This window comes from Tamandua tetradactyla, chromosome 4 (genome assembly GCF_023851605.1).
Source record: "Tamandua tetradactyla isolate mTamTet1 chromosome 4, mTamTet1.pri, whole genome shotgun sequence".
Taxonomy (NCBI): Eukaryota; Metazoa; Chordata; class Mammalia; order Pilosa; family Myrmecophagidae; genus Tamandua; species Tamandua tetradactyla.
Window position 1 is genome coordinate 44970599 of NC_135330.1, and position 13819 is coordinate 44984417.

Consider the following 13819-nt stretch of genomic DNA (forward strand, 5'->3'; position numbering starts at 1 on the left):
ATAAACTGAAATACAGATCATATTGATGGCCATAATGCAAAGGCCAAGGAAATCCTAATCATCAGTACCAACAGTTGTGATGTTTACAAAGGCCTCATGAGCTACATAGCAATCTGGAAACAAAAAGAGTGAACAGTCTGAAGTTAAGAACTGTGGCAAGACATCTGGGACAAATGCCAGTGATGAAATGTAACTGTCTACTATGCCCCTGCCCAGACGCCTAACATGCAAATCAAGAATGTTGAAGCAGATGCTCTCACGTGAGTCTGAAATCACACTATTGAAACCTGAGAAACAACCAAGTGGCCTCATGGAAAAGCACACTTTGGGGTTATCAAACCTTATGTCAGTTAGCCCAATGATTCCAGTTATCCATCGCAAACCAACAACTTATAGGCATCACTCAGGAGTACCTGTCATGCTCCCTGTGATGACCACACTGATAGCATCACCATGTGGGACACAGCAGCTGATCACAGGCTCAAGTAACCTGGTGGCAAGTGGAGTACATCAGCCCCCTTCTGCCCTTGGAAGAGGCAAGGCATGCATTCACCATCATAGATACTGCCATGGGACTTCTGTTAGATTTTTCCACTGGGAAAAGCTAATCAATGAGAAACCAATGCTGCCTAGAAAAAGTAAACAACCTTGATGGCATACCTACACATATAGACAGTGGTTGGGGAACCCCTTTCACTAGATGAATGACCCAGGCAGGGACTATAGACTTTGGTGTAACGTGGACTTTTCATCTACCTTATAACCCACAGTCATAGGCCCTATAGAAAGAATGAATGGCCTCTTAAAGAAACAGTTGAAAGATGATAGGAAATCCCTACAACAATTGACTAAAAGGCTATATCAAATCTTAATCCTCCTAAACTCTCTACTAGGGTCTGCAGTCCCAGCCCCAGCTGAAATGATACCAGCAGGGCCAATGCAAGTGTTAAGAACACAAATAAAAGGGCCAGCACTTCACAGTTTAAAAGGGGGAATAATAATAATTTATTGCCTATGTCCAAGACCATACAAATGGGGGAAAATAAGTCCCTTTGGCCTTCGTGCTGATCTATGGCTCCATGCTGGTGAAGAATCCTAAGGCCATGAGAATAGAAGTCCCTCAAAGCATTGTAATATGGCTGCAATTTATACAACAAATGCCTGTTAAAATCTTTAACACCAATCCAGGGCCTCCTATTCCCACAGGAACTTTATATATAACTATATATGTAACTACATATATATGTAACTATATATATATAAAATTCTTATGCCTAGAATAGCAATTGATGTGCCAATGGAAGACTCCCAAGACTTGCAGTGGTACAGAGGGAGAATATTTTTAATGTAAAACCTCCCCTGTGGATAGGCCACGGTGGCTCAGCAGGCAGAGTTCTCATCTGCCATGCCAGAGACCCAGCTTCGATTCCTGGTGCGTGCCCATGCAAAGAAAAGAGAAAAAACTCCCCACATTCCTCTTTGCCTGATACCTTACTACCTGCTAATGACACTCTGGCATGTTTATTATCAGGTCTACAAGATTTACCCTTTATTGTTCCCCACAAACATCTTTCTTTTAGTCCATAGCACCCTAGAAAACACCTTTCTACAGTGGACTTTAGAGGTAACTCATGTCCACAATTAAGCCTAAAATGTTGAGTTTGCATTGGATTGCCATCTTTGGGTGCTACTGGCCTTTCCTGGACCATAACTCCTGCTAACTGGACTATGTGGAATGCCTTGTTGACATAGCAAAACTTGATACCCCAACAAATCTGGAATGAGGCCTTCTCTTTTAAAACTGAAATCCAATTACCATCTTATAATGAGACTCAAGCTTTTCCCTTGTGAGGGAACAAGTATATAAGCCTGGACTATATTAAGGCTTGCTGTACATAACAGAATAGGATGGCTGACAGTCAGAAACAGTAACTTTAAACTATATTGCCCCTGTCTGCATGGAGCATCTTAATAGAAACTGATATAAAGTGGTTACCCTCAGAAGTGTGTAATTTTACCATTAAGCAACAAAATCATAGCCTTATCTTATGGCAAAATATCTCCCACAGACATAGAACATATGTCTCCCCCATATGGTGGCTATGGAAATGTGGCCATATACATGGTCATATTTACCTTCAAATTGGACAGGGCATTGCAAATGAGGATAATCCTATGTCATTGCCATATTAATATACTTTACCACACATTCCTAACAATTGTGATATGGTTAAATCTAAGTATTGGATGAACCATACCTCTTGGTGGTATCATTTTTTAGCTAATTTTGTCCCAGTGGGAGCTGCAATGGCTACCAAGAAGCATCTAGCAACTTAACCTAATCATACAGCTCATGAACAATGTGAACCTATGTTGAAAATATCATTGTTAAATGATGAGACCACTCAATTACAGAAAGTAGTCTGACAAAACAAAATGGTTTTAAGCATTTCAACTGTGGCACAAGGCCCTTATAAAAACACAATGTTGCACATATATTTCTGATCACTCAATTTTTCACAAACATTAAATCATATGCAAGAGCACATACACAGTATTGATCAATTACGTAGTGACCCCTTTCTACTTGGTTTAATTCCTTTACTCAGCCTTGGCAGCATTTTTTGTAGGAATATCTTCCCTATGCGTTGAATTATGAATATCCTATCTTTCATATTGTTGTGGTGTATGGATGCAATGCCTGTCCTATGGGCAACATAAATTGGTACATGGGGGTGGATTGCGGTGTCTCAGGGATGGACCCCTCCTAAATGGGAATGAAACCCCAAGCACATAACAGTCTGCTTGTCCGGGACAAAGGTCAGGAAAATAAACAACTTCCCTAAAAGGAAAAGAATGTAGTCATGAATGTAAAGGGATGGGAGCAGGAAAGCACTGATTGTATCTTATTCTTAAACTTTAACCTTAATAAATATCAGGTCATAAACTATTTAATGATTATAATAAAGTCTGATGTCTTCATACTCTATGGTATGTCTTTGTTCTAAAATCATATACATATTGCCTCTTATAATTTTGTCCTTCTGTGGAGTGCTATCCCTTTGAGATCACCAACACCAGAGACTCTCTCCTGTTCATAAGTCCTAATAAATCTATGTCTACTTCAGTGGCTGGTGTATTTCTTAGTCTTGTGGTGGTAATGGCTTGTTCTCTTCATGAACTCAGCCTGAGTTTGAACAATAATAAAATAAGATTGAGAAAAACTAAGTTTATCAAACACAAAGGAGGTTGTTTTAATAACACATGAATGTAAGACTCTCTAATACACTTAAATTTACAGTGAATTTCCCAGACACATTGAATCAAAAATCTCCTAACCTGTTTTGCCCAAAGAATTCTCTATGAAGCTTGTTGCTATATGGTGCATTATGGAAACATGGACTCAGGCACAACCAGAGCTTCCAGGAAATAACCACTTTATTGCTTGCAGAACACAATGGATCCAAAGGAACAGGGGAAAATATTTCATCTTGGTTCATCCTACAGTAAAGCTAACTGCTTGGGTTAAGGTTCACAGTTGACAGCTCCACACCTCTATTCACATGGGAGTTAAAGGACCAGTAATGGCTGGTCCCCTGGGGAGACCAATTGCTAAGCAGCTCCTCATGATACCCTTTCCACCAAAGTTGGGAGACATGCACAGAGTACTCTGCTTTTATACATTTCAGGGGGAAAAGGCTTTGCCAAAGAGCAATCTTTATGCCCTGCTAAGCAGCAGGGATTGTTGAGGATGTAATGCATCCACAGGCTGCATGAGGTCTCTTGCAAAATAGAAACATAGTATGAACATCAGCATGTAAACAAGTGCAAAGGAAAGCATACCAAACAACGGTATGCAAACAAGAGAAGAAGCATAACAAAGATCTGCAGATACACAAGCAAGAAGAGGAAAGAAGAGAGAGAGGTGAGGGCTAGGAGATGGCTGCTGATGTGTCCTTGACTTCCTCAACATCTTCTTTGTGTGACCAATGTTCCATAGTCCATCAATTTCAGAAATAATATGATAGAACATTCCCAAAGTTTAAACAACACAATTCTTGGGTTTTAATATTCACCTTTATTAATTTTATACTAAACAAGCACATGGGATAGTCTGGTTGAGAGACACTTTCTTATTAAAGATCTTACTGCAAATAATGCACTCAGCTTTCTTTTGCCTTATTCTTTACTCCTGGGGGAACATGATGAGAGCTGATGGGGATTTACCTACATGTATAAGTAGACATTTCATAGGCAAGGGACAGAGAAAATTATTATTTTTTTTTTATAATGGGGAACAAGGCAAATATTTCCTCCCCTCCTGGAAAGGTCTCCTCAGAAAAGTTTCTCCAAGTTCTGAAATGGCATTGATATTTTTAAATGCAATTTATTGAGATATATTCAGAAACCATATAATCATCCAAAGTATACAAAGATTCATAGTATCATATTATAGTTGTGCATTCATCACCATTTTTTTAACATTTTCATTGCTATCAAACAACAAAAATAAGAATAAAAAAAGTAGAAAAGAACACCCCAAGCATCCCATACACACTATACCTCCCGTTAATTATTTATTTTTTGTCTTTATTTTCTTACTCATCTGTCCATACACTGGGGAAAGTGAATGTCAGTCACAAGGTTTTCATAATCACAGAGTAACATGGTAAAAGCTATATGACTATATAATCTTCTTCAAGCATCAAGCTACTGAATTAGAGTTGAACAGCTTCAGGCATTTTAATTTGGTTACTCCAATTAACCAAAAACTGAAAAGGGATATCTATATAATGCATAAGAATTACCTCCAGAATGAACTGTTAACTATATTTAAAAGCTCTCAGCCACTGAAACTTAATTTGTTTCATTTCTCTTACCCCTTTTGGTGAAGAAGTCTTTCACAATCTTACAATGCCATGGCCAGGCTCATACCAGAGAGTCAGGTCCAACATTGCCAGGGAGATTTACACCACTTGGAGTCATGTCCCATGTAGGGGGTAAGACAGCGAGGTTACCTCTGCAGCTGGATTGGAGAAAGCATCCACATCTGAGCAACAAAAGAGTTTCTCTGGCTGTGATTTTAGGCATAATTATAAGTAGTCTTAGCTTCTACTTGACATGAATAAATTTAATTAGGGCAAGTCACAAGATCAAGGGCTTGGACAATTAAATTGTTAGTCCCATTACTTGTGAGAATATCAGGTCTTCCTCACATGGGAAAGTTTAATATTTCCCCTTTTTGCTGCAATGCTTCCAGGGGACATTGCAAATAATTTTATCTTCTGTCCAGATTACTCTGGGATGCATCAAGGCATCACACAATACCGTGTAAACCAGCAAAGTCTCACTACCATTCAATAATTCATCTAATAATGGTGTTTGAGTAAACTGACCATAAAGTTAAATTAGGGTGCTACAGAAGATAAATTTTGCATCAAATAAACATCTCTTCCTTTGGTCTCACATAGAATATGAAGCTTTAAAATATAGTTAATATCAACCTTTTATATTTTAATCTGATTACCTTTTGTCCTAGCCAGTTCAGCTTCATTCATACCTCTAATTGAAGTCTGATCTCTTTCTCAGCTGTTTTGACAGAAGCTATATGGATTAATAATGACTCTCATAGCTTCAGAATTTTAGCTCTGAGCCTCAGGTATCACAGAGATGTCCAAAGTTCCAGGGAATGACCAGGTTATACATACAGAGCTCAGCATCTCAAAATTTAAAAATTACAGTTATAATTCAGGAATAGATGTGACTACCATAACAGTCACAATCTCAGAAATTAAAATAAGCTTTCCCCTGATAGCCTATGCTCTCAAATTCAATTCTCAGAGTTTTCACATTATATTTAATATATACTAGTGAGGCATTATAATAATATCTATCTTTTTATTTCTGGCTTAATTCACTCATCATACAGTTCTCAAGATTCATTCACCTATTTGCATGCCTCACAAATCCCTTCCTTCTTGCAGCTGCTCAATACTCCATTGCATGTATACACCACAATTAGCCCTTCCATTCACCAGTCAATGTACCCTTGGCCACCTCCATCAATTGCAAATCATGAATAGCCCTGTCATAAAAATCAGTGTGCTAATGTCCATCTGTGCCCCCTGCTTTCAATTCTTCCAAGTATATATCTAATAATACAGCATACTTATACTTAGCCTCCTGTGAAACCATCACACTGCCCTCCAAAGGTGCTCCACCGTTCTACTACCCTATGAGTATTGAATAAGCACATCTCTCTGTCCACATTTTCTCCAACACTTTATCTTTCTGTTTATATTTAAACAATTTTACTCACACACTATGCAATCCATCCCAAGTAAACAAGCAATGGTTCCCAAAACAATCATATAGTTATGGATTCACAACCAAATTTTGAATGAGGATGTTTCCATTTCTTCCACACAGAAGAAGAAAAATATGAAAAATAAAAAATAAAATAAAATAGAAACAAAACCAAGAAGTATTCCATACCCCTCCCTTATATTCTCCTCTTATTGACATTTAGCTTTGTATATTGCCTTGTTAAATTTAATGGAAGCATATTACCAGCTCTAGATGCTAGGTTGCATTTATTATAATTGTTATGCATTCCATCCCATTTTCAATACCTTGCACTGTTGACATTCATGTATTCTCCCTCATGTTATAAAAAAAGATTTGCAAAGTCCCCTTGGAGGACTGAGGCAAAAAGTAGAAATTAATGTAAAGACAGTACTTTTTTCTACCAGTTTTTCTTTTGGATTTTATATGTCATATCTTTTCCCCCTCTCTCCCATCTTCCTTTTAAGATTAATGATAGTCTTCACTTGTAAACATTCTCCAAACCTCTCTCTTCTGTCTTTTCCTATCTGCCTGTAGTGCTCCATTTAATATTTCTTTTAGAGAGTCTTGTTCACAAACTTTCTCAGTGTCTGTCTGAAAATATGCTTAACTCTCCCTCATTTTTGAAGGAGAGTTTTGTCCAATATAGGCAACATTTTGCCCAATATAGGTAGTTTGCTCTTTCAGTATCTTAAATATTTCATACCACTGATTTCTCACCTCCATCATTTCTTATGAGAACTCTCCACATAGTCATATTGTGCTTCCATTATATGGGATGAATCACTTTTTTCTTGTTGTTTTCCAAATTCTCTGTCTTTGACATTTGACAATCTGATTAGTAAGTGTTTGGAGTGGGTCTATTCAGATCCTAGCTACTTAGATGCTTTAAAAAACAAAAGAAAACTAAAAAAAGAGAGCTAGAAGATAATGATAATAAAATTACCTTTCAGAGCCAGTCTGCAACCCCAAGATTCACCAGTCAAGAACTAGAGTTGTTACTTGGCTGTAGTTGCCCCTTTTCTTGAGAGACAACCCTTTTCCAGTATTCTAAGCTTGATGGATTCAAAAGTTTCTTTTTTTTTTTTCTTCACAGTCTTATCTTCTCTCTGCTAGAAGAGTCCTTGGGGTTACGTTCCCACTTTCTCTAGATTTATCTGTGCTCAGAGCATGTATCAGCAGTGGAAATTTATTAATTAAAGCTGCAATTGGAGATTGGTGGAGATACCTTCCTTGCTCAAAGCAGATAGTGCCTCTTTTTCTCAACAGCCTGCCATGCCTTTGGGAGAGGGGCAACAGCCTCTGCAGTTTGAGGCCTTTATTTGCAGTTTCTGTTGTGATCTTGGCCCTTCCACCCATTGTGGACTGATCCATGAGGTGTGTCCAGTCATGATCACACAAATGGTTGTTAAAGAGAGTCCTTGGCTATTGACTAGCTGCACTAGAAGCCTGACTAAATTTCACACCTTTCTAGGCTATCATCTTACCCCCACAGCATTGATTTTGACATGTCTCAGAACCCTTGGCTTAGCATGTAGATCAACATGGGATGCCAACAATTGGTGTTCTCTTCTGGAGAAGAAATGAGTTGTTATCATTTTTTATCAGATCAAGAAATTAGACAAAAGACTATGTATATAATTCTCAAGGTATGTGAGGAGTCTCAGGAAGCTGTGATCTTTTACAAGAACACAGAAGAATCCAGAGAATAAAACTGTGCCAGTCTGAAACAATTATGCACCCCAGAAAAGTCAAACTTTAATCCTGATCCAGTGTTGTGGGGTCAGACCTATAGTTTAGGGTGGAAACTTTTGATTAGATTGTTTACATGGCGATTGACCCACTCAATTGTGGGCATGACTTTTTGACTAGGTTAACATGTGGCTCCATCCATTATAGGTGGATATTGATTAGTTTACTAGAGTCCTTAAAAGGGGAAACATTTTGAAGAAACTTCAGATGCAGATGCTTGGAGAAGAGCTGCTTCAGAACCAATAGAGGCACAGACATTTGAAGATGCTTAGAGTGATGATCGGGAGAGTAGAATCCTAGACCCAGACGTTTGGAGATGCAGATCTCAGCAGACATTGCCATGTGCCTTCCCATGAGATGCTAAGCAAACCAGAACCCAGAATTGTGTTCTAGTGGAGCTATATGAAGGCCCACAGATGCTTAGAGAGGTAATCATTGGTATCAGGGGCTGAAAGCATCAGAACCAGGAATAAGAACAGCAGACACCAACCATGTGCCTTCCCATGTGGTAGATATGTCTGCCTTCCTTAAGTCAAGTTATCTTTTTCTGGATGCCTTGGTTTGAACATTTTCATGGTCTTAGAACCATAGACTTGTAACTAAATAAATCCCTATTTTAAGATCCATTCCATTCCTGGTATACTGCATTTCAGCAGCATTTAGCAAACTAAAACTATATATAGAGAGAGATTAAGAAAAGATCAAAAATTCATAATTTAATGTTATTTAAATTTGCTTTGGACAAAGTTTATAGGTTTTGATACCCTTTATTACAAACATTATTACAAGATTTCAGTTACTCATTTTTGTTTCTAAAGAATTATATGATCTTGTACACAATATAAAAAATTATCTCAAAACTTACGAGCTTAAACAACAACCATTTTTTACCTCACAATTTCTATGGATTGGAGATCCAAGTACAGCTTGGTTAGGTGATTCTGGCTCAAAATCTTTCATGATGTTGCAGTTAAGATGTCACATGAAGGTTTCTCCTGGGGGGAGGGTTTCAAATCTCTTTGAAATTCACTCATGATCCCTCATGTAGCCTTTCCACAGTGTTGCTGCTGCCTGAAAACCGGGTAACATGGCATCTGATTTTTCACAGGGTAATCAATCCCAGAGTGAGAAGGTGAAAGTAAGAGACAGAAACTACTGCCTTTTATGTTCTACTCTCAAAATTGTTATCTTTATTTTTTCTATTGCATCCTATTCTTTAAAACAAATCAATAAGCCCACCCCACACTTCAGAGGAGAGGATTACCCAAAAGCAGGAATAACAAGGGGAATAGGATCGTTGAGAGACATTTTAGAAGCTGCCGAATAAATGAATATTAAGTTTTTCTAAACATGGCTGTTACTATTGCCTCTAACAACACTGTCACAGCTGGTAAAAATTGCATCATATAAGTGAAAATGGCTTGACAATGTAATCACCAGTAAAGCACTTGAAAATTAGTCAGATAATCACAAAATGACAGAATATATAAATAGTAAAATTCTGAAATTCAGGATTGTCTTGTAATAGAATGTTTCCCAACTAACATGCTGTATAAAATTGTCACTTTATACTCCTCATTAAAAAAAATTATATAATAAAAAATGGACTTTAATCAATGTAACAGTATAGCCAAGGGCTCTGACTGCCTAACTTCTTTAATTACTAGATCTTTATAATATTCTGTAATATTATAAATACTAAGTATATGGCTAAAATATAAAATATTTTAAACTTAGCATTTATCCTCTGAAGGTTAAATGCAAATGTTTTGATCACTAATGCTCAGTTTCCCTTATTCTCATGCCAGCTTAGCTAATGAATAGTTCTCATTCATTTAGGTTCAAATTTTGAATTCTAGTTTTGTTTGAAATAAGAGGACTCTTTCTCTTTCATCTTCATTATCTATCAACAACAACCACAAAAAACTATTCTCTTTCTCCTAACTTTTAGGTTCCCATATCCTTGTCTTCCGTTTGCTCATATTCTTGCCTTTAAAGTGCCCAGATTCCTTGAAATTCCATCTCCTGACTTTCTCTACATTTCAAAGTCCAATCTTTCTTTCAAGAGCCAGGATTTTAACTACCTTGGAGCTTCTATAGCCTTAAGAGTGACTCTTTCCTCAACTGTACTCTCATGGATCTATGTAGTTCTCTTTTAATGCACGAATTATGTTCTAGCTGGGATTTTAGTTATGTACGTAGTTTTCTTGCCTTATTTCCATTTCTGATCAAAAGTTGCATGAAGTCAGAGTCTTTATCTGGACTATCTCTGTGTCTTCCACAGTGGCCCGGGAAGTATGCTGCAAATGCTATGTGACTGCTGCATGTTTACTGAGTACTTGAGTATAGGAGCTGTTACACTACATTGCAATGATTTTAGAAATTGAACACAGTCGATCATACCAATAAGAATCTAAGAAAGAAATTCTATAATTTTCAACTAAAGCCATTAAGATTCTGAGATGTTGACATAAGTTAGAAGATATAAAATTAATTGCTAACATAAAACAAATATATAAAGCAAGTTATAAGATTGAAAAGAAGTATTTCATTGTAAATTCCTAAGAGTAATTTTCATTAAAAAAAACATGGTTTATAAATGTAGATGCTAAAGAAGGCCTAGAATAGAGTCATTCAGTTTTCTTATCATGTATAAATAATTTTTTCTGTTCCTAAATAAAGTCCATCCATAACATTTATTCAAAATTATTCAACAATTAATTTTATGGCAATAAGATTCCAGGGTAAACTAAATTCATGATCATGCAAGATCAATTCTCTAGATTGGCTAAAAATAAAGGACATTATGCAGGATGGAAAAACTGAAACGGCAAATAGTTCACATTTATAAAAGGCAAACTTCAGGGGTTGATAAGTTATAACCAAATAAGTTTGCTTGATTATCATGCAGAGGGAGAGAAGCAGAGAAACTTGTGACTTACTCCTCTATACATGCTCTTACTGGAACATATTTTTAGTTTGGTAAATAATTATTTTCAATAGCTTACAACCTAATGCATATGCACTGGGCTAGATTAGAAAATAGATTATATTCCTTCTACTTTTCTCTAGTTGTAATCTAATTTTTTACATCATAAACCCTTTCCAAATGATAATTTTTTATTGACTTTGAAAATATATCTATCAGGTCTCAGACAGCTTAAGCTACTGGAGTTTTCATCACTCAGATCTTTATGTTAGCATTGTTTATCACCATATTTTTGGCCCATCCTGGTTGATATCCTGGGATTAAGAAATGAGATAGTTTCATATCCTTGACTCACCTTTGCTTTTTAAATATCTCATCACTTAGATCAAGCATAAGAATTTAACTTAAATAGAAGGTAAAATGTAAAATCAAGAGGATGGAAGACCTCTTGAGGAATAAGAATAGAAAATGTTAACATAATTGAAGATGTTGTAGCTTAATTTACCTATTTCCCTATCCACATATTAGCGTGCCTTTCATAGTAGTTAACCCAACTTCTCTGAATTGTGAAGATAAGAAATGTCCATTATTTCAGTACTTACTACGCATAGCCAATGTAACTGCATACATGCCAAAAAACAAAAATGATTGGTATCATTATCATTGTCTCATTGATCGTTATTATTATAAGACTTTTAAATATAGGATGGCTTGATCTAAGTGTCCTCACATTTTTCAATTTTTTTATTTGTGTGAGCACAAGTTTTCCTAACTAACTTTTAAAATGGCATTCAAATTAATGAGATGCAGGTTATTATATTTTCAAGTAAAGAATGATTAACATTACTATATATTATGCATCTCAAGTAAAGGATGAAATATTTATAACTTAAACTGCTCTTTTAGAGTGGTTAACTCTTTTTTTTTGTATGCTGGATGGAGGGGTCACATTTCATTATTTTTCCATGTGAGTATCCCATTATTGTAACACCATTTGTTGAATTTTTAATTGTTTGCTTTTTGTTTATTTGTTTTGCTTGCTTGTTTGTTTTTTTGGAAAGTGCTTAGACCAGGAATCGAGCCCAGGTCTCTGGCATGGTAGGCAAGAATTCTACCACTGAACTACCCTTTCACCCCCTAGGTTGATTAGCTTTTATTTCAAAAGTATTGAAACTCTGTTTCTCTCTATCATGTATTATCTGGTTGGTGTTTTAATTGTTCAATAATGTTTCACAGGTATGTAAGGTTGTGACAATTTCTAGGTTAAAAAGCTCTATGATGTTCTGTGTGATTTTTAAAAAAAATCAAAAATACCTTGAGGTAGACACATTTTTATTATGAAATTAGCATATATACACAAGAAGCAATAAATTTCAAAGTATATTGTAGCAAGTAGTTGTAGAACAGACTTCTGAGATTGATATGAGTTATAGTTCCACAATTTTAGATTTTTCCTTTGGGCTACTCCAAGATACTGGAGACTAAAAGAACTATCAATATAATGATTCTACAGTCATACTTATTTGTTAAATCCTATCTTCCCTGCTATAACTCTTCCTTCTGCTTTGATCTTTCTTCTAATATTTAGGGGTATTTGAGCTATACTCATTCTAACTCTTTAAGTTGAAAGGAGTGTTGACAATATATAATGAGGGATGGAACTAGTTGACGTTCTTGGAGAGGCTGGCCCCTCTGGGTTTCAGAAAGTATCTGGTTTAGCATCATCTGGAGGGTGTAGGTTTTCTAAAGTAATCTCAGTGTGTGAAACTTTTGTAGACTCTCAGATAGAGCCTTAGGTGTTTGTTAAGGTTAATAAGAATGACATTGGTATTTGGCACCTATAGTTGCCAAAAGAAAAATATACAGGAAGTCATGATAAATAAACAAATTGGGATGTGAAATATTTGAGTTACAAATTAAAAAATAGGTTGGGGGGGTGACAGAAAAAGTTTATTTTTATGCTATTGAGTTTAAGTTGGTTGTAAATAAATTACAATTGTTATATATTTAGGATGCTAAATTTCGGCCCCATGGTAGCCACTAGAAAATAGACGAAAAATATCTCCAAGTAGCAATAAGAAGGCACCCAACATGGTACAACACAGAAAAACAAATAAATATAAAAGCAGGCAAAAATGGAAGTGAAGGACAAAGAAAGTATAACTCCTACAAAGAATAAATAGCAAAATGGCAGAAGAAAGTCCCATATTATCAGTAGTGATTTTAATTGTAAGTAGATTAAGCTCTCCAGTTAGAAGGGAAAGATTGGTAGAGTGGGTCAAAAATCATGATCCAACTATATGGTGTCTACAAGAGACTCACCTTAAAGTCATACTTATATGTATATTGACAGTTTAAGGATGAGAATATAGATGCTGTGCAAGTAAATGAAAAATGAGTTGCAGCAGCTATATTATCAGATAAATAGACTGTTATAGTTTACTACAGCTGCTAGACACAATATACCAGAAACGTGTTACCATTTATAAAGGGAACTTATTAAGTTACAAGTTTACAGTTTTAAGGTCATAAAAATGTTCAAACTAAGGCATCCAAAGAAAGATACCAAGACTAAAGAAAGGCTGATCTGGGAAGGCCCATGGCTGGCCTCTTATGGTCATTTGGCTTCTGGTTTCAACAGCTTCCCTGGGGGCATTTCCTTTCTGCATCTCTTAACGTCTCTATGTCAGTTTTGAGCTTTCTCCAAAATGTTTCCTTTTTTAAAGAACTCCCGTAAACTAATGAAGACACACCACAACTTGGATGGTGGAGTCACATCTCCATCTAATCAAA

At 36.2% G+C, this 13819-nt stretch overlaps 1 pseudogene; it reads left to right on the plus strand.

The window, feature by feature from the left end:
- The first annotated feature begins 202 nt into the window (after positions 1 to 202).
- LOC143680230 (suppressor of cytokine signaling 4-like) overlaps positions 203 to 13819 on the plus strand; it is a 91305-nt pseudogene continuing 77688 nt past the window's right edge.